At 39.7% G+C, this 20,530-nt stretch overlaps 1 protein-coding gene across 8 annotated transcripts in view; it reads left to right on the top strand.

Annotated features, from left to right (window-relative positions):
* The first annotated feature begins 16,687 nt into the window (after positions 1–16,687).
* The window catches only part of LOC6498454, a 33,869-nt gene continuing 30,026 nt past the window's right edge, over positions 16,688–20,530 (top strand). For 4 of the 8 annotated variants that reach the window (XM_044716161.1, XM_014906649.3, XM_014906647.3 and 1 more), the window contains exon 1: positions 16,690–18,006. The gene's annotated coding sequence lies outside the window, so the exon portion shown is untranslated. Of the gene's footprint in view, positions 18,007–20,530 lie in introns of all 8 variants that reach the window. The other 4 variants (XM_014906648.3, XM_001962822.4, XM_032455416.2 and 1 more) reach the window with 2 other exon arrangements.

The following is a 20,530-nucleotide window of genomic DNA, read 5'->3' as shown; positions in this document are numbered from 1 at the left end:
ACGCACACACAATAAATGTTAACAATTGAAGCGATTTCCCGGCCCAACGGAGAATCTTGGCCAAAACCAAGAATTACTCAATGCCTAATGGTTGCCTATAAGTCATAATCTTATAAGAACTGAAATAGTCTTTTTAATTTCAAGGTATTCCTTTCAAGGATGATGTCAAATGCATATATAATTTTTATGGTAAATGATAATAGAAAAACTGCATTAAATTCCTCACTATGGAATTTCACCCACAACGGCAACAGAAGCCACTTCGAATTTCATAAATTCTACAAATAGCCAATACTCATGGCATTCCTTATACTTCCACTGCCACCCTTTTCTCGCCTTTCGAACAGCTGCCACCACAGAAATCGGCTCCACTGCCACAGAAACTCGAGCGGAAGCATTACTTGACACAAATGTCAGTAATTCTTACCACAAACTGACCACGTTTATGGCGCAACCACAGTTCTGTTCTACAACTGGCTCATTGCTAATTTTAACAGCTCATTGGTCTTCGTTCTTCGTTTTTTTGTTTTGGGGAGTTTCTCAAAAACTTTTGTAAATGGTCTGTCACCCAGAGGAAGTCGTTCTACAAACAAAAAAGTTACGTGATGGTCTCGAAAATTGGGACATTAGGAGCGTTTTCATTAAGAAAAGGAACAACTTTTCTTAAAGATTTAGATGTTTCAACACCATTAGAACATGCCTTTTACAAAAAATATATAATACATTTTTTTATAGCCGGTTTTAAAACTATATTGTATTTTAAAGGTCCGAAGGCAGACTATATTCTTCAGTTGCCATGTAATATAAGAGTATCCATGGATCTCTAGAGTGTCCAAAAGTTTCAAATAAAAAATGTTTGTTATTTTCTATGTTTGATCAGGAGTCTGGCGACAACACACAGTGTGTAATCGTCAGAGGCTTTGTTGTTTGTTTTGGGCGAGCCACGAGATACCACCGGGAGTACTTCACTTCCCCAAAAGTTCCTCACCCACCCCTAATAAAATCAACAACTTCTCAGTGTGTGCAGATTTGATAAACTGCTTTTCGACTTTATTGCTGCTTTGGCACAAAGCACAATTTTTTATATTTTTGGCAATTCCTGCCAAAATGTAGGCATTTCTTCCCTATTTTCCCTCATCTTGCGATTGTTCTGTCCATTTGTTGTTCGTTACATATTTTGTGGTATTTATTGTTCTTGTTGTTTTTTATTTCGATTTTTATTTACTTTTATGTGTTTATTATTTGGTCTCTTTTCGGAGTTTTGTCGAGCGAAAAATTGAGACATTTTATGGGGAGCGGATGGATTTGATAGGCTTTGTAAGCGTTGTCCACTTGGTTACAGCATTGAAAATTCTTGGGAAATTTTATTTGGGGAATTGCTTTTTAATTTGCTTTCTTTTTTTGATTGCTCTCATTTTTTTCCTCAAATAAATTGTTTTCCAATTGCTGCTGCGGGAATATTAGAAAAGGTCAATAAGAGTTTGAAGCCACTTTTGCTTTGAGTCTTCAAGAAGACTTTAATTTGGGCAGAGAACTTCACATTAAATAGGGTAATTTAAATTGGTAATTAAATTTATATAGCACACAAAATAATTAGTAAAAAATATAACTCAGTTTATGTAGACATTTAAAATCAGAAACAATGGCAAAACTACTAGGGAAGCTGCTAAAGTTAAGGATTTTGGATGCTTTGGGAAACTTTGCTGATTATTCATTTTAAAATGTTTGATAAGAAAAAACTTTTGCTTTAATCTTAAAACCCTTTTTGCATTAAATTGTCTGTAACTAAGACTTTCTCATATAAAAGTTTTTTTCCACTTAACCCCAGACTTTGCCGCCTCCACCCCTAATTCACATGCACACATTGCTGCAGACTCGACCCCTCCGTGCACTGCTGCATCTAATTATGCGAATTCATTTCAGCGCACAATTTTGTAATTTTTTTCTGGAAAATTGGGTCAGATTTAACATATTCATTAGAACTTGAGCAGCTGCAGCTTTCCGCAGAGTGGAAAAGGGATAAACAGATGCGGGGGATGCTGCTCAGGCGATTACATAAGGGACGTGGTGGCAGCTGAAACTCAAAGGAAGCGAGATGATACTTTTGAGCGCTGTTATTGGTGATTACAAGTGCTCACATCACACATCCGCGGGAAAAAAAATATATAATCAACAAGAAAGGAAAACGAAGTGGAGCCGAAGATAATATACTCTTTTAGCTAAGCGACACCTTATTTTAAAGGATATACATATGTATATAGAAAATACCGATGGAAAATTGATCCAGATATCGTTTAAGGTATTCCACTCAAGCCATCTCTAGGGACCATATTGTCCTTCCATGCAGTTTGCAGAATTTTGAAGGGGATCCCCCATAAAATTTTATGAAAAATATAAAAATAATTTTGTTCCCAGGGTTTGAAGCAGAATGATAGAGAATCAATCCACAAATCGTTTAAGGTATTCCGCTCAAGAATCGGGTGGAAATTGGCCATGATATAGCCATCTCAAGGGGCCATATTATCCTTCCATGCATTTTGCAGAATTTCGAAGGGGATCCCCTGATGGATAACTAAAAGAAAGGGGGGAAAGCGTGAAAATCAGAACCTTGTGTAGAAGAGAGAACTTGTTCCAGGCCTAATAAAATCACATGAATTTGATAATACACTTCTCATTTAAAATACGACCTAAAAAATGCACTCAAAGATTATTAAAATTTAGTTCTCATGCCTTGCATTTTAGAGTCTTAACTATATTTGTAGTTTAATGTATTTGGGATGACAGAGGGTATCGCTTTTTTCCATGCATCCCCATTATAGACTTCCCCTAATACTTGAAGGAATTTCAAACTGATAACAGTGAGCCCCAATGAGCAGCAGCAGCAACGTCGTCAGCAAGAAAGACGTCGCCGTTGCCGACGATGGCGTCAAATGTCTCAATGCGATGGAGAAGACAACACTCGAGCACGCATATGTACATTTAATGGGGCGTGGTTCAGCCGCCGAGCTGCTCTTTTTTCTGCCGATTTCTGAGCCCCCGATTCAGTTTCAGGCACTAAGGCTGCTGTCAAATACATCTCTATCTCCCAACACGACTCTGCCCCTGTCTCTAAAACCAGGTCTTCTGATGCTTTACTTTGCGTACATATGTTGATTTTATATGCTTTTAACGATGCCCTACTTATACAGTGAAATGTCACTATAAAGTAGTTTTAAGGACAACTGTTTTTAAATTTTGACATATATTATACACAAAGAAACAAATTATTAAGATTATATTTAGATTATTAAGATGTTCCCTTGAAGACATACCTACAACATACATGTTAGTAGCTACTTTCAACTTTATCTTTTCAATGGTTTTATTAAAATAATTAAAAAATTGATAAAAACACTTGATTTAAACTGAAGCTGCACTGTAGTGTTCCCTCTGCTAAAGCCGAAGCTTTTACTGCTTGGCTCGCTTACTATATGTCGCCGCTTCCACTTCCATCTGTACGAGTTCGAGCACTTCAATTACAAAAGCACGCAAGTCGCCATCATTTAATGGAATTAGTACAATGACAATTGTGGCCAAAGACCAAGGAGATGTTAAAGAAGACGACTTAGCTCAACTCGGCACGAAGCTCGACATGACAAAACCGCACGATATGAGTGCGGCAGCCAGCAATAGAAATAAATTGAATAAATGGGAAGACAGCCGCAGCAGCAGCTGAAGAACCGAACCGAAGAAAAGAAGCGACGAGGTCACTCGGTTGCTTGCTGATAATTTTTGGAAGATAGGCCGTACGGTATGCCTTGGAATGGAGATTATCAGATTCAAAAAACTTTAACAACAGCAGCAGGAAAATTTGCTCTAATCAGTAATATGTACATAAACAGGGAATACATGAATAGTATTTCTATTTTGAAGAATTCACTATCTCTTGAGAAAAATCGTACACAAAAAAAAAATATTGGAAGTACTTCAACTTTATTATATGATGGACAAAGAGAACCATATTTATTTCTAATAATTTTAAATAATTCTAAACTCTTTAGCCCCATTTTTTCGAAGTGCATGAGGAGCAGAAGCAACCCCGGCCAATCCTCTATTTCCATCCCATTCATTTTAGTCAGATGGGGAACAACAAAGACCCGTGTCGATGACAATTAGCGATTGGATGGGATGGCATCGAACACATAGCATGGAATGGTTGGATGTTTCTGTCTCTGACCCAAACATTTTGTGTGCCCCATTGGTGTGCAGCGCGGTGGGGTGGCACACCTTTAACCAACCAACTGGTAGCCGGAATATGTAGAGCATGGAGCGTTTGTGTTGCGCCATAAATTAAATTTAACACCCAGTTCACAGAGACAGAAAGCCCGGAGCAAGATCGGTTACTACCGATAGATCCCGATCCCCTAAAAAACTCAATTCTAATGGCAAGTGAAACAATGCAAAAACAAACCTACACGCTTCAATGGCTTGACAAACAATTTATCAAGCTCTTGGCTTCGATTTGTCAAACCTTAAATTGAAAGCAAGCTGAATATCAATTGCCATTACTAAACAAACAATAAACAATTTAAAAATTGCAACTTTTAGGAGTCAAAAACTTCCCCAATGGCAAGGAAAGCATATCAAAAATGGCCCCATGAGTGCTGTTTCATTTGGTAACGATAACGTTTAGTGGCAAAAACAAACACGAAGTTCGTTGGGCTCATTAATAGACGAACTGCCAATACTCTTAAGCTTAAGAAACTACAAAATTATACAATACAACTTCCTATGAAATACAAGATTCGCTTTCATAGGGCATAAAAAGCCCCAATGTGGTGGCTGGACACTCTCATAGTAGTTGTGGTCAGCCAGCAATCGTCATCAACATCAGTAACGTATCGCTTCGAGGTTTGAATGACGCGTATCATGGGCAATTAAATTAAAAAACACACAAACCATAAATACGTTGAGGGGGGAAAAAAAAGTACAAACGTATCAAAACTGGAAGCACAAGACAAACATTTAGCCAAACATACAGTCACATTCATACGAACGATTTGTGTATTGCAATGTTAATCGCTTCCCAGATAAAAATGTATCTGAATCTATGTGTGTACGAGATACACGCTGTATCTGACTGCAGTTGCTAGAGATTTTTTTCCAGTGACATTTTAATTGCTGTTATGTTTTATTGATATACAAAAACTACTAAAGCTAATTGTTTTATTGTTAAATGCGCTTTATTTGCTCTGCGACTGGCAGCTTAATAATCAACTTTAAATATCATACAATTAGCGCTATTATGGGAAGTTTATACTTATCTGTGCTTCCCCGCCCCTTTGATTTCTCGCCTTTACTTGAAGTATTTCTTCATTCTGGTCGCATTGAATCTTTCCATTTGATGGATTGCAGCCAAGTCCCAAGTTGACATTGCAAATTTTTTTATGGTGCTAATTGTGATGGGGGAAGTGAATTATTTGTAAGCTTTTTTTATTCTAAATAGCGCGGAGGTCTGACATAAAAATGTTCAGGGTTCAGATATAATTAAGTTTTGTTACACAGCTTCGCTAACTTGAATATAGGAATCATCTTGAATGTAGGAGTATGGATATAGTTAGTAACTTACACTCTTTGTCAATACTATTACGTAATGTGATGTAATTACTCTTCGTACTCTGAGTAAAAATTGTGTTTGTGGTAGCCTGTGGTTTCAAGTCCATTGTTCTGATTCTGGAAAACCACTTCAGTTGCTAACTGGTGACTGTATTCCTCTTCATATTTTATTTATTGTTTTTTTTTTGCCAGAAAGTTCGTGTGTGTAATTGCAATGGAACTTAGACCGAAGAACGTGCACAACAAGAGCTCCCAGATGGACGTTGTTCGTCATCGTCATTATTATCATAATCTTTATCGTCATCGACTCCAATGGCTCGAATGACATTTCCCCACCTGACCGTCCCTTAAGCCGCCCAGTACTATCCCATCCCCTAAATATCTGCAGGCTGTGTCCATAAATATCTTTGGGGTGCTCTTCAGGAAGCAGGGTAACTGAATTTTCCAATCCAATACTCGTTCGAGGTAATCAGATACTTTATAAATATTTTGAAATAACCTAATTAATGTCGATCTGATGTATGAATAATTGATAATGAACAGCTCAAAAGATATATACGTTTGATATCTATATAAATCCATAACAAGAGTGTGCGAAATTCCTATATTATGAAATCCTGCCCCGTCTTGGATTGTTGCCGGCCTTATGCCAGTTCGTTCGTCTCTGCCTTGCGTCTGAAGTGCGTACTTGAATCTTTCCTTTGCCTTCCATCCACCTCTTGTCTTCTGGTGGGGATTCTTGTAGTTCTTGTGCCATTGCTTTTTTGGTATCTTACGTTTGCATTGCGTTCTTTTTATTTAGCTCTTGTGCAATCCGCACGAACACACATACAGAGACACACAATCGCCATTTCTATGGCACTTGTCCATGCCGCCACTTGTCTTCCACTTAATGTGGTCGCCGCTGGCGGTAACTAACCGAACCGCACCAGAACCCCAGAACCACGGACTGACGGAACCACCGTCCGTCTTTTCCCCGCCACCCTTCCTCATCAACGCCCCAAAAAGCAAAGTATAAAAAATCCAGAGACAGACACTTCAATTGATTATTGGCACTGGCTGTTTTTTCTGCTTCTGGTTTTCTTTTTTTGTATTTTTGCGGCAAATGATTTACATTTTGGCATAGTACCCTATAACATCCGATTCTTTAAGGCATACATTGTTCTAAAAAAGAATAAACATTATTTTGGCTTGAAAAACTATCTAAAATAGTATCAAAAATATGGTATCTATGTGTAACTAATTTCAATAAGGGTTTCTTCTGGAATTTCCCCTTTGATAAAGACAATTGTTCAAATAATCTTCATCTTAAACAAACTTCAGTTGTTTCAACAAAAAGATTTCAATTCAAAAAGAATACAAAAGAGTCTAGCCAAATGAGAACTTGTACAAACAATTCTTTTATAAAAGTGGTTAAGTCTGAAATGATTTTTTTAGAACACATCTACACCTATATTAAAGACTGAAGATATATGGGGAATATAAAGTATCTTCTAGTCGGTTAATTAAAAAAATCTTTTATTGTATTTTTGCAATATGCTAAATACTTATCAATAAGTACCATTCAGTGCTGGTTCTTTCAGAAGTCTGTGTCTTGTATTTGAGACTCTGGCGTTGGTCCTCATTAACCGTACTGCTTCTAAGGCCCTCTCCCCCCAGTCGCCTTCTTTTCCAATTCTTCGGGTCGGGCTTATAAACCTGAATCCCCTGGAGCCCGTCTTTTGTTGTCATTTGCACTTTTGATTTCATTTGAAGTCCGAGTACGAGTACGAATACAAATACAAATACGAATCTGAGATACTCGCAGACATTTCGCTGTCTCTTGTTCCTTTGTTAAGAGCTCAGCTTTTTGTTTGACTTGTCGCTTCTTTCGTTTCGTTATGGTTCGCTTTGTTTTGGCTGGTCGTTTTTGGCTTGGTCTCGTTTATTATACATTTTTTTGGCATACAAATTAAGTTGCATTCTTTTGGCTGTCTCGTCTTTTTCAAAATTTAAATTTTTATGCTATGTTGTTTTGTCAAAAAGTTAATAAGAAGGTGGCACGTCTAATAAGCGTCCCCAGTCTCCGGTACCGTTTGTGGTAAGACAGCCCACACAGACTCGATGATGATGATGATGACTGGATACTGGATGGAGATGTTGATTTTAATGGTAATGCTGATGATGATGATCAGCGAGCCATAATCGCTGGGACTATTCAAAGCACGTCAAAACCGCAGATAGATTAATTACGGAACGGACTTGAACGACGACGGTGGAGGTTTTCATGTTGAATGTTTTTTCGCTTTTTGCCATGAAGTGCATTTCATTTATTCTATAAATTATCGCCACGAATTGTTCATGTGAAACGCGCCGAGAGTTTTCCAGCAGCAGCGGCAGCACCAGCACCAGCCATCATCCCCCAGCCCCAACCCCAACCCCATCAGCAGCCCCTTGGACCCGTCACGCCCCCTCCCAAGCACAAGCCGCCCACAATTTGAGCAGAGGTTCGCCATCTTTTCGCTTCCGCTGTTTGCCTCGTGCATCTTAATTACTAGTTTTTTTTTTCTCCCTCTCACTGGCAGCTGAAAATTTCCACATCGAAACGAAATTCAATGAAAAATACTTATTCAAATAGCAGCCAACTATTGAGGCTGTAAAGCCAACAGTAGCTAGCAGATACTTTTTTTTTTTGTACTATCTGTATTTGTATCTCTGTTTTGATTTGAGTGTGTATTTCGAGTCTCTGTGGGTATTAGTGTTTGGTTTTGTCGAACGCTTCACTGGCTGCTTTGCACTTGAGATTCTTATCGCCCGTTGGGGCCACACCGCTGATTTTCAGATCTTTACAATGCACATTCTCACTGCCTTACTGACCCCCTGCCTCCGGCTCTGCCACTGGCTCTTCAGCTATCGAAGACCCGCCTGAGAAGTGCTTTATTTCTTGGGTAATTTAGCTGTCTGTCCGCTCGTGTGTCTGCTTTTTGTTTCTGTTGAAATTTCCTGCGGGGTAGATGCCACGGCACACCCACAGGAATTTTCGTTACATGAACAGTATCTAAAGTGACATTTTCCTCGACCTGTGTACTTAAGGAGGGAGAACCTTAAAGTTAGTAATAGAAACTAGACAAAAATGTTTTATAAATATTAATATCTGGTACTCGTGAGAAAAATAGTCAAATAATTAAAATCATAGTAGTCTTTTAAGCGGGGAAACTCTTGTAAAGGACAGAAAAAAGCTGCTTCTGCGAGAGATGTCCAACTTAGTTTACCACTCAAGTGTTCTGTGCTCATGTCTCATTAGAGATACTTTGCGGGGAATCATCGCAGCTAGCTACCGCTGCTTCTGGTGCTTCTCTGGTGATGTCTTCTGTGGGCTGACCTCGCTCTGGCTTGGCTTTATAAAAAGACAGATTAGTAATGCTCTCGAGTGTGTATCCGCAGCACAGTGTGTGTGTTCAAGTGCGAGTGTAATGTGTGTGTAAGTAGCAGCACAAAGTGTCAGCCTTAGAGGCTGATTTAAGCTTAAGAAAGCTCAGCGTAAAGAGGGAAAATGAAAGAAAAACCAACGTTAAATTAGCGGCAATTGTGCGCGACATGTGGAGAGTGGTGTGGTCTCCCCATCACCACTCCCTCAGTCGCCCCGGAATTCCTATCTCTTATTACGTTCTCTGTTGTACCCTCCCCACTCGTAACTATTTATTTATTTGACTTTCGTAAGTGTGTGTGGCTTTGTCGGCGAATGTGAGATGCTGAGGTCGAAATGGCCAGCGATTTGTCGTGGTCTAGAACACAACTCCCTAAGCAACTCTACCAGAGGACATCACAGATTTGGGAACTCAATAAATGGGTCGTCTGACAGTCATTGATGAAGGGACTTCTCATGGGCCAAGGTGGGGTCATAAATTAGAGAGTTTAAGCTTTTGATAGCTGCATTTGAAAGTTTCTATAGTTTCCCATAAGAAGTTTCATTATCCACCCCACATAATTAGACATTCTTTTCCATAATATGTACGCTGCAGCCTTGAACCGCATTGCTTCGTAAAGTCTGCCGTAAAGTCCACCGATCGTATGTAGTATATATAGATGTTCTCGCTCGTTTTCCTTCTATCTGTGTATTCTGAATGTATTTCCATTTCATCTTTATTAGTTTGGCCTCCTTTTGGCGCGGTCTTTAAACAAGAACTTTGGCACAAATTGCACACGCAGAGCGAGCACTACGCGTTGCCCGCCTCGAGATCTTCAGAAAATGAAAACTGAAATTTATGCAGTTCGTCTGCTGACTGCTGGTGACGGACAGCGCTGGCCACAGAAATAGAAGCAACGCCGAACAGGGGGCTGAACTGGGAGGGGCGGAGGCGTCTAAGGTGCTGGGGCAGGGTTGGCCACTGGCCACTTCAAGGCGCTGACTGACTGACTCAGCTCGACTGCTGTCCGAACAATGTTTGTTTTGTATAGATATGCCTTGGGATTTTCCTTTATATTTTGTCTGCTTTTTGGGTCGTTTCAGTTTTGGCAAACAGAAATGAAACAAAAAATGTACAATTTATTCATACATCTTAGCCCACATTCCCAGACCAGGCCACTGGCCACTCATCAGACCGCACTCATCAGTAAAAAGAGGAGCAGAACTGGCTCGTAAAATTTCAAGCTCCGTGCGCTGGGTGTATTATTTACCCAGCGTTTCTATCTGCTGACGACGAGGTGGTGGCGATAAGAGAAATTAGCAGAAAATCCCGTCCACCAAATAAATGGTAAGATAGCTCCGGGGATAGCCAAGATTGCCACAAGAAGCCGATGTCAGAAGAAGAAGGGCTGACCATAAATCTAATGCTATCACGAGTGGTAGGAGTGAGATGATAAGCTAAAAAAAGAGCAGGCCAATCAACCCTAGACAGGCACTGTGTGCATATGGTTCAGTAAAATAAAGATCGGTTAAGCCAAACCTTATCTAGTTCCTTAACTCGAAAACTAAATACAAATAAGACGACATTTCGCCAAGTTGAATGGAAGATTTAAAAGGAAAAGTCACTGATTGACAAAAAACGACCTCAAAAAATATTCGAAAACAATTTAAACTCAGTCCTCTAATAATCCTGGCCTTTGAACTTGGGCTTCACCTAATTAATCTCCCTGAGCTGGATAAGCAGTTTTAAGTCCTCCGAATTAAAGCCTAGGAAAATCCTCTTTAAAACGTGGCCACCCAGCAACAACATGTTGCACGGCAAACGACCCACTCCCTCTTGGCAACCCCCTCGGGCAGCAACCATTTTGTCACGAGTCTTGCGGCAAAGCCCCACTAAAGAGGGGCAGGCTGCCACTTCCAGGTTCTGCCGCCCGCAAATAAAAACATTAAATGCTTTGTTGCCCATATTTCCACCCAAGTCACCCAAGTCCTGGCTCAGGCCCACCTCTTTTCCACCCTCCGCGTACAAACGTGTTGGCCATTCATTCAGTCATTAAGTGGCAGCTGACTCCGCAGGGGGTGGCCAACACGGCCAGCCGGGCCAACAGGCTGGCGGACGGATTTGCAGCCACAATTTGCGGCCAGATAAATAATTTTTATTACAATTTGGTTTTAGGACTGAACTCATTTTTAGTACATTTATTATTAATTTTGATGTCTATTTGAGTTGGCATTGTTTTACGTTCCAAATGGAAATTTATTTATATTTTTTTGGGAAAGAGATGATCTGATACAAGACTATCTTTTAAAGAAATAGAAGCCTATAGACCATTGCTTATGATATTTTTCCGAAAGAAAATCTTTTCGGACAAGTGCCGTTTAAAAAGTTTCCAATTAATACTTTACCTCGATTAGCCCTTCAACCCCGAGTAGATAGGAGATAAGTCAAACCTAATGTCGTGGAACTACCTAAATACATGAACTTCTCACCTGGTCTCACCCCTCACACACACGTACTCCATCACTCAACCCCTAAAAACCCCACCGCCCATTTCATTGATTCAATCTGTGTAAAGTTTGGCACTTCTTCAAAGTAATTTTAAGGCGGCCAAGTCGAATTAACCTTGAAATGCGAATAACATTTCGTCGGAGACTCGCAGCGCATTTTAATTGAATTTAATTAACATTTTACTACGCTCAATACTTTGGATATGGGAAAGCACCGACAAAATCGAACAAAAAACAGTCGGATAAAAAGCACACGGACGACCAAACCGACGTGCGGACAGATGACAATTGGCGGACAAGCCAAAAAACCAAAATGACAATGGAGCTGGCGACGCATGCGCGCAGACTAATTGTCGGATAGACTAAGAAGGTGGGTGCAGGGGGCGAGGATCGAGGGGCGACCCTGAAGGCGACCATTAAATACGAACAACTACTTTGGTAATGTGACCCAGACAACAACAAATATTATGGTGGGAAACACTTGTAGCGGGTGGAACTGGCCGTGCACTTGAAAGTCAAGACAATGACAGTATTTTAGTTACGGATATTATATACGGGGGATATTTGGGAGGTCGAGAATAGATGGAAATATACCAAGAAAGGGGTGAATTTTTATAAACCGGAAGTGCAATTCAGGCACGACTTATGGGATTGTTCTAAGGGCTTGTATTATCAAAACTTCATGTCGAAGGTATGGAAAACTTATAAAACCTCAAGCTTCCACCTTTTAAATCCTACTCTTCCATAGCTCTGTCTGCTGTTTGTTAACTGCAAACAAAATATTGTTGCAGAATCGGATTTCAGAGTCAAATTCTACAATACAAACACAGATAGCAGCAGAGAAAGATTCAAATATAAGCTCTAGAAAAGGTGTCGTGTGGTCGTCGTCTCTATTTGAGTCGCGATGGCTCGTATTTAATGCTTAGCAGAGTTCATTTGAAAGCCACCCTCCTTCGAGAGCCATAAACAAACTCAAATCAAAGTTTTGGGAACGCTTCTCAACTGTCAGCAGGAATCCAGAACAGACCCACTCATACGAGTGCAGTAAATGTCTATAACCATAACTTAATTCATGTGGACTTTCATCGGATTTTGGTCGGTCTGGTTTTGTGTGTCTTTGGTTTGTCTTTCACATTGTCATTGTTTGCCTTTGAAACAAAGGTCAGCTTACGCCCCCTCCTCTGAAATTCTTGGCCCTGGCAGGGGGAGCAGGCATTTGGCCAGCGGTATCGGAGCTCTGGAAATTGAATAGGTCCGACTGGCTGGCTACTGTAAAAATATTGACTCAACTGCAGCCCTTGCACGGATGGCAGGGGACCATGGATGGCCGAGGTGGGGCATTCAGGGCAGGGCATCATAAATCAAAATGATTGTCGGACTCGGTCGGATGCTCAATATTGGTTTAGGTTGTCGGGGAAACAGTTTAAGCTAATTGTCGGCCAGCAAAGTCAATCTCTCAGCTAGTTAGTAGGATTCATGAAGTTTTTCAACCTAAAACAGTTAAGTATCGTCTTTAGGTTTCTAACTCTAACTGCTCAAACTTCTTACTCCTCTTATTCCAATGCCCATCAATGGCTTTTCATTGGCGTCTGGATGATGTCTGACTCCCTTTATGCTTCGACCATAAAATTGATGCACGAGCCATCAGCATCCTTCCATCAGGTATATGGAAATGAAATACATCTGAAACCCAAAATCTTTGGGGATTTTGGCATCAGCTTGGGTCTGCAACTATCTCTCAGACCAATAAAAACGAGACCACTTAGGGCCAATGCAAAAACTGAAATACCACAGGTGACTGACGCATGCCACACACACTCCCATAGCCGGAGTAATAATTTACATATTTTTTACCAAACGAAAAATGGATAAAAGACGGCGAAAAAAGCTTGTGGAAAAAAAAGGTGAGCAACCCAAAGGTAAACAGAAGTTTTTTTCGTAGGTGTGGGGGACAGGAGAGGATGCAAGTTTTTGCTCGGCCATGAGAGTTTGTTGAAATTGAAAACCGCGTTGATTATAATGTCAATACTTATAAAAACAACAGTAATAAAAAAACAAAAAAATTACCAAAAAATGAATAACTAAACGCGTGACACCCAGAAAGAAGTACAAAAAAGGTTGGCTTTTGCTCCGTTTCTCCTGATGGGTGCGGTCCCCAAACATTTGGTTCCATATACCTCTTTTATTGCTTTTAAACATTTTATTTTTTTTTGCGGTCAGTTATTTTGTGTATTTTTTTACCTATTTTTAACTTCCTTTTTTTTGAGTTAGAAATTAAAAATATAGTCTACGGCTAACACTTTTACCTGGGAGTATTTTTAAAGAATTTGGTGGGCTACAAATGTTCTAAAAGTTTCTTTTAAATAATACAATTAACATTTTATTTTAATTTTTATATAGTTGTTTAGTTATATATTTTACATGTCAAAAAATGTTTTATATCTATCTTCAAATTATATCAAAAGATGTCTTTTTTTGAGGACGCTTTATTAAAGGGTATTTCGAAAAGTTTAATACACAATTATAATGATGTTGATGTTGGTGATGCTTTGTCCTTTGGCTACCTGCCCGATCTGGTGCTCAACTTTCCCCACCTGCACCCCCTGGTCCAGCTCTCCGATGTCACCTTCAACTTTAATGCGCTTTGGCATGCTTTTAGGCAATAATTCATGGATTAACGCCATTTGGCTTAAGCTCATTTCTTTAGCTGCTTTTAGCGCAGACTTTTTTTTTATTTTGATATTTGAAGGAGCCTCGCCCTCACCTTTTGGTGGCATCGCCACTTGGGGACCTGGGATTCACATTCCTCGGACGTGACTAATAAACTTTTGTCCCATTCTCCAATCACCATTCTGGTGGCTCTAATGATCTTGCTCATTTTTTGGGCAAAAGGCGAAGAGCACACAAAGTTTCGTGTGTAGCGATTTGTTGACCACAACAAATTGCATTCGCCCCCAGTCCCATAAATAACGTTTGCAAATGTCCCGGGAGTCCTCGCCGCCAACTTGAACACATATATGTCCTTGTACCTTGTACCTGACTGAGTGACTGACTCTTCGGACTGGGACGGACTGGGAGCACGTGCTAAGTGGCGGGGCGCTCATTTATCAATCTGTCGGAGCGGGTTGGCGAGGGGGCTGTTGGATTGGTCTTGATTTATGCCAAGGAATATTATTTTTGATTTTTCAGAATTTATGCGTCTTCAATTTATTGTCCTCCGACTATTGCCGAATTTCAAAGGCCGTCTCGAATCCTTTGTGCTTCATTCTGTTCTCTAATGCTAAGGCAACTTTAAACTAAATTCAATCCGGCGGAGTGACTTCATCTTCCTTATCCTTATTCTACTTATATTTCCTGCCTTTGGTGGTGCTTTTTCTCTATTTCTACTCCCTGGCGGCAAAAGATTTTGCGCTTGCTTTGTTTCTGCCGGGGCATGGAAAATTTTCGACTGGTGGTAGGAGGAGAATCTGATGGAATCGAGGTTAAAAGGGATTTGGGAATTTATCAGAGGCATGGAGTGGAGATGGAAAGTGTACGTTTGGGGCCAAAAATAAGGAGGGCAAGTTCAAGGGATGCCAACTTTGCAATATGCTTGAATATGTATAGACCATCTGTTTGAATACTTTAAGATTTAGAAACTATTACTTGTTATTTTCAAACAAATAAATTGATTTTCAAAGATTTAAAAAATTATTGGTAATTTTAAATTACCAATAAAGCTATTATATTTAATAGCTAAAGGATGATAGATAGTAGTCCTTCCCAAACGTAACATATTTAAATTTAAACACTATTTATTTAATATATTATTAAAATTTAACTAAATTCAAGGTAGATAAATATTAAATAGCTCATCGGAACTATCCTTTAAAGGTATTCAAAATGTGTACGAAAAGAGCGAAAGGAAAGGAAGGATGTCTGGAGAGAAGTCCTCAATTTTGAGTAGCATCTGGCCAACATTGTTCTTTGAAAACGCTGGGGGAACATCTTGTGGGTGACTGACATCCCCAAGTGGCATTGGCAGCATCGCCATGCTACACCAACCTCCTACCTTCCCTCCGTGTGCTGCATAAGTTCTTCTTCCTCTTTCCAGAAACTTCCGCTGCGTGAATTTCCGGCCATGGCATTTCCATTGTTTTTTGAAGCTACTCCATCTTCAGCGTTCTCGGTTGCCACTTTCCATTTAGCTGAAAGTTGATTCGCATTCAGGGCATTTAATAAGCGCTTATTGTGCTTAAGCTTCATTGTTTTCCGAGGATAGCTATTTGTGTTTGGCTTGTTCGGTTAATACTTTCAGCGACTTTAATGACCAGAAAAGGACAATCAACTGGTAAACTTTTCAGAAATTGATAAGACCACAAATAGGATTTTGTATTCAAAGAGATCTGACAGCTATATAGGATTTATTTCTGGAGTAAATAAATTAGAAATTCGAATAGTTAATTACTACCATTTTCACTACTAATTATTACTCATTTTCCTAATGCCCAACCCGAATTTCAAAAAAAATATTAAATTTGAATTATGTAATTTATTGGGAGCCTCCCCCACCACAAACCAAATATTCTTGATAAGAAAGTCTGATTTATAAGTGATTCAGACCCACAAGTGAATAACTCTACGAGTTTGAATCCTTGATACATAGAAGGGTTGGGGGAAAGGCGTGACTGATGACATTTTGCGGCTTCTTTGGAAAATTAAATTGGGCCTTTAGCCATGAAATTTTCAAACATATGGCTTCATCGAATACAAATCGAAAGAAAAACAAGGAGGAAGTTGGCTTTGGACGAAGCTGACAAGGATATACTCTAGCAGTTAGGTCACCTCCTAAGATGATATAAGTCTGCTTTTCCGCCAGTCTTTCTGTCTGTTTCTTAGCAATGAGATTCCTCTTTCACTGCGTTGTCTACTTTTGACCAAAATTAGACTACCCTCTGCAAGGGTATAACAACGGCATGCCTACAGTGCCCACTGTTGAATGCCCAACAGAGCGATGGCCGTCTCTGTTAACAGTGGTCTGTTAATGGTCCAAATGCAATGGCCTGGCTTTGGTGGCTCTCTTTTACTTCGGCTGCTCGTAATCGCACCCGAAGCTTCGGTTACAGACATTGGGGCTTCGGTTCGGGTTGGTGGATCACTGTTGTTGTTGTTGTTGCTGCTGCTGCCGCCGCAGCTGCTTCTGCTGCTGTTGCTGCTGCTGCTGCTGTCGGTTCAGTTCAGTTTAGTTAAGTTCTTCGCCGCGGATGTTATAGCACATAGCGTATACGCCTCGTTATTTCACCGCCCCCTTTAGCCCCGAGCTTCACTCTTCGCGTGACTCGGCTCTTGCTCTCTGTTCTTGCCCTCGGCTGCTGCTGCTGCCAGCCTGCCTGCTTGCCTGCTGCTGCGGTGGCTGTTTCTGTTGCTGCTGCTGCTGCGACGGGTTTGATTTTTGTCGTTTTTGACCGCCGACGACGCTCTGCATCTGCGTTCGTGCGCTTTTCGAAAGCTCAAAATAGTTACAAGATGTTCATCGAAGTGAGTAGAACGCCGCAGCGGGTACTTGATCAGCTTCTTTTCACACGCTCACGCCAGCGGGAATCGCATTGAATCGCATTGAATCGCAATCGCACTCGCATTCGCACTCGCCAATACCGACGCCGTCTCCGAAATCGAAGCACAAAAAGATATTCAACTGAAATGTAAAATATTCCAAACAGAACTTCGCAACATCATAATCAAAATAAAATCATCAAAAAATTAAACAAATTTTTTGTTTAAAAAAAAAATAATCTAAAAGCAAAATACCAAAACCTACTCTCAGTGAAACAAGAAGTGCATGTGGAGCCATTGTTATTTTTAAATTGCTGACCGCAGAATATTTTCACTTTTAAAAATAGACAGACCGACAGAACATGCCGCCGAGTTTTCCGAAACAGAAATAAACCGAAAACCCAAAGGGTAAAAACTCAAAAGTGCCAAAAAAACAACAAAAAAAAAAAGGAGAATTCCTATTTGAATGTATACAAAGTTTATAAAAAAAAGTGCGTGCTCCAAAAATATCCAAACAAAACCTCAACAAAAAGTGGCAAAAACAGTATTTTTTGCTTCTTAAATTTTACAAAAATAAAAAAACTACTGCATTTTGTTAAACACACAAATTTAACCCAGAAACCGAGGAAAGCCAATCCAATCCAGTGTCAAAGTGTAAAGTGCAAGAAAACAAACAAAAGTTGAAGCCAAAAAAAAAAAACAAACAAACAGATAAACGAGACAGAGGAATAATCTACTCAAATATTGTGCATTTCGTAAAGAGTTTCGCTTTTTTGGAATATAATACAAACAGAGAGCGCTGTGACACATACGGAGAATAAATCCATTAGTTTCGCATTAAAGTGTTCAAATAAATAAGGTCTTCGATTCTTGGTGGACTTTGCATTTTCGATTTTTCTGCAACAGCACTTTGGATATCCGTGCCAGGGGAATTGTACTCGAACATCGATCCAGAATCGATCCAACTTGAAAATAATTCCACAAAGGTTGGTAAACAACTTATGCTTGCGATCATTCGTGTTGAGTAATAGATATCAGCTTGTACAAAGAAATCCATTCATCGACGACGCAAAATATTTGCATTATACACACGTCATTAAGCATACGACAGGTTGGCCAATGTAAGAACTTGTTTGTTCAACGAAGAGACTCAAGAAAGTGGAGGGAAAAAAGTGCCAGTTATTTGATCAAATTTAACACAAAAATCTTCAAGATTATTATTTTATTATCAATAATTATTTTTACCAAATTTTTTTATAAAGCGTAGTGAGCATAAAATTATATTATTTAAAAATAAAGTAAAAAGTGGCTTTAAATTTTAAAATGTCTGAAAATCAAGAAGAAAAAAAATCATTTGTGTTAAAAACAATTTAGTGAATTATTTAAACTCTAAAGCTTTAAGAGAACGCTTTAATTGGAATATTCTTTACCATCTGTGCTTAGGAAATTGAAAGAACCGATCACTTTTTCCATGGAATTTGGAGACAAATAATGCTTAAACACCTGGTCTCAAATTTAAACACAAAGTTTTAAGAATATACAAGGATTATTAAGCAAAAATAAGCAGATGAAAACAAGAAAACTGTCCTCATCAGCCATGAAAATCTTTCCTTTTCTTTTGTTTATTTTGCAAAGGGTAACCCCCCTTTCTTTATGATTCCCTTTCAGCTACGGATATGACCACTTTTCGATATACAGATCCCAGTTTTAAGTTACTTCCCAGACACAAATCAGCGTCATTCATGAAACCAAGAGTTGAAAAAATAAAATGCACAATGGTATATGGTATGGGGAAAAAGCAAATGAAAATACTGACATTTTTTTTACATCTGTCATAAATTTGCTGGCACTTGGACATAAATCTATTTTCTGCATTTTATTTGTTTATTTAAAAATTCTTGGCCAGAGAGCCACAGAGAGGGAATATAACAAAAAGGCAAGAGCCATAATTTGCAACCTGATTGATGTGACAATTCTTTAATTAATTTTTGTTGGAAATGCGCGCCTTTTATGCGACTGCCACTTAATTAGCAAATCTGTTTTTGGGGAGGTAATACATCAGGGTAAACGATGCGAACGCGAGTGCAGCAGAGAAATGAGTTTATTCACATCGGGGCAGAGTCTACTATCTCTAGCACGTTTACCTTCCCCCGGGACCAGGTAATTGAACCCTATACATATCCTGGCATTCTCTTCCTACTTAGATATAAGGCGACATAACTTGTGACTCGGCTGTCACCTTTTCCCACGATTTGTCAATCAAGTTGCAACCATTTTTCGACTAACAAGACATTTTTGGCAATTATTTAGAGGCCCCTTAAATGTGAAATAAAATAAAGTAAACAGCACATACCGATGATAAGGCCTGGGTGGTGGTTGTACGCTTCTTCTGAGATCGAGTTCAGTGACTTGACTTTATCGCTGCATTCTGTGTCACTGTTTGTTGAAACTTTTTGGCTCAACATTCTTCGTTCTTCGTTGCTGAGCTCCAATAGCTCTGGCGTCTTCGGGCTTCTGGTTTCTGGTTCGCAGATAAGGTTTAATAATAAAACGAAAGTGAAACAGAAACCGAGAGAGATCGGAATGCATAGTCCCCATGAAGACTTGCTTTTTGAAGTAATCCAATCCTTCAAACTCCTCCAAAGTATGCTAGAAAAAATTGGCAATAACTAGAGCCTATGAAGGCAGCCATAAATATTGTTAAGAATGCAGAATGCATTATACTTGCCACTGCCTCTGCCGCCCTGCCAATTAGCTTCGCCCGCTTGTGCAGTAAATAAGCCTCAAAAATAATAATATACAAGTAGCCAAAAAAATGAAGGAGGGAGGCAGATGGGGTAGTAGGCAGAAGGAATAGAAGAATATATTTTCTGCGCCATATTTTGCAGCCAACGCACATAAATAAGCTGTAGACCAAGAAGCCGAAAAGGCAACACAGAATGGGCATAACAAAAGTTGGTCGCATTGTTGCTGCCACTGTGCTCTGTTACGGTTGGCACGAGGCCAAAAAGACATGGCCAAATGTGCGCCAGTTGCTGCCGTTCTCGTTCTGCTAGCCATCATCCAAAAAGTCTGCCATCAGCCACCAGCCTCCTCCCAACATGGCCTGCTCTCGGCCAATTTTCAGTTTCTGGCCCCGCTAATAAATAATTTTAATTGTATTGCCTTTTATTTTTTCTGTTTTATTTCGGGTGTTCTACTTATTTGGTAATAAAAAGATATTTCCATTTTCCCCTAGATAGCTGGTGGATCAATAGAAAATGGGTTTCCCTTCCATAACATGGCCAATTGGCACAGCCAGAGGGTGCTACTGTGTGTGTGTCTTATCGGGCCACGACGACAGCATTGAGGTTGGCCAGGTTTGTAATTTTTTTTGCACTTTTAGTGCGGCGTCTGGTTAGGGGGGCCTCCTCCAATCTTTGGTCGACAAATATGTCGAGTACTCGGCTTGGGCAAACTTTGTCACTGATAAGACTGCTCTTCAACGCTCTTCTTTGAAATTCTTGCTCC

The sequence above is a fragment of the Drosophila ananassae genome, chromosome 3R, assembly GCF_017639315.1.
Source record: "Drosophila ananassae strain 14024-0371.13 chromosome 3R, ASM1763931v2, whole genome shotgun sequence".
Lineage (NCBI taxonomy): Eukaryota > Metazoa > Arthropoda > Insecta > Diptera > Drosophilidae > Drosophila > Drosophila ananassae.
This window is presented reverse-complemented; position numbering and strand designations above follow the sequence as displayed.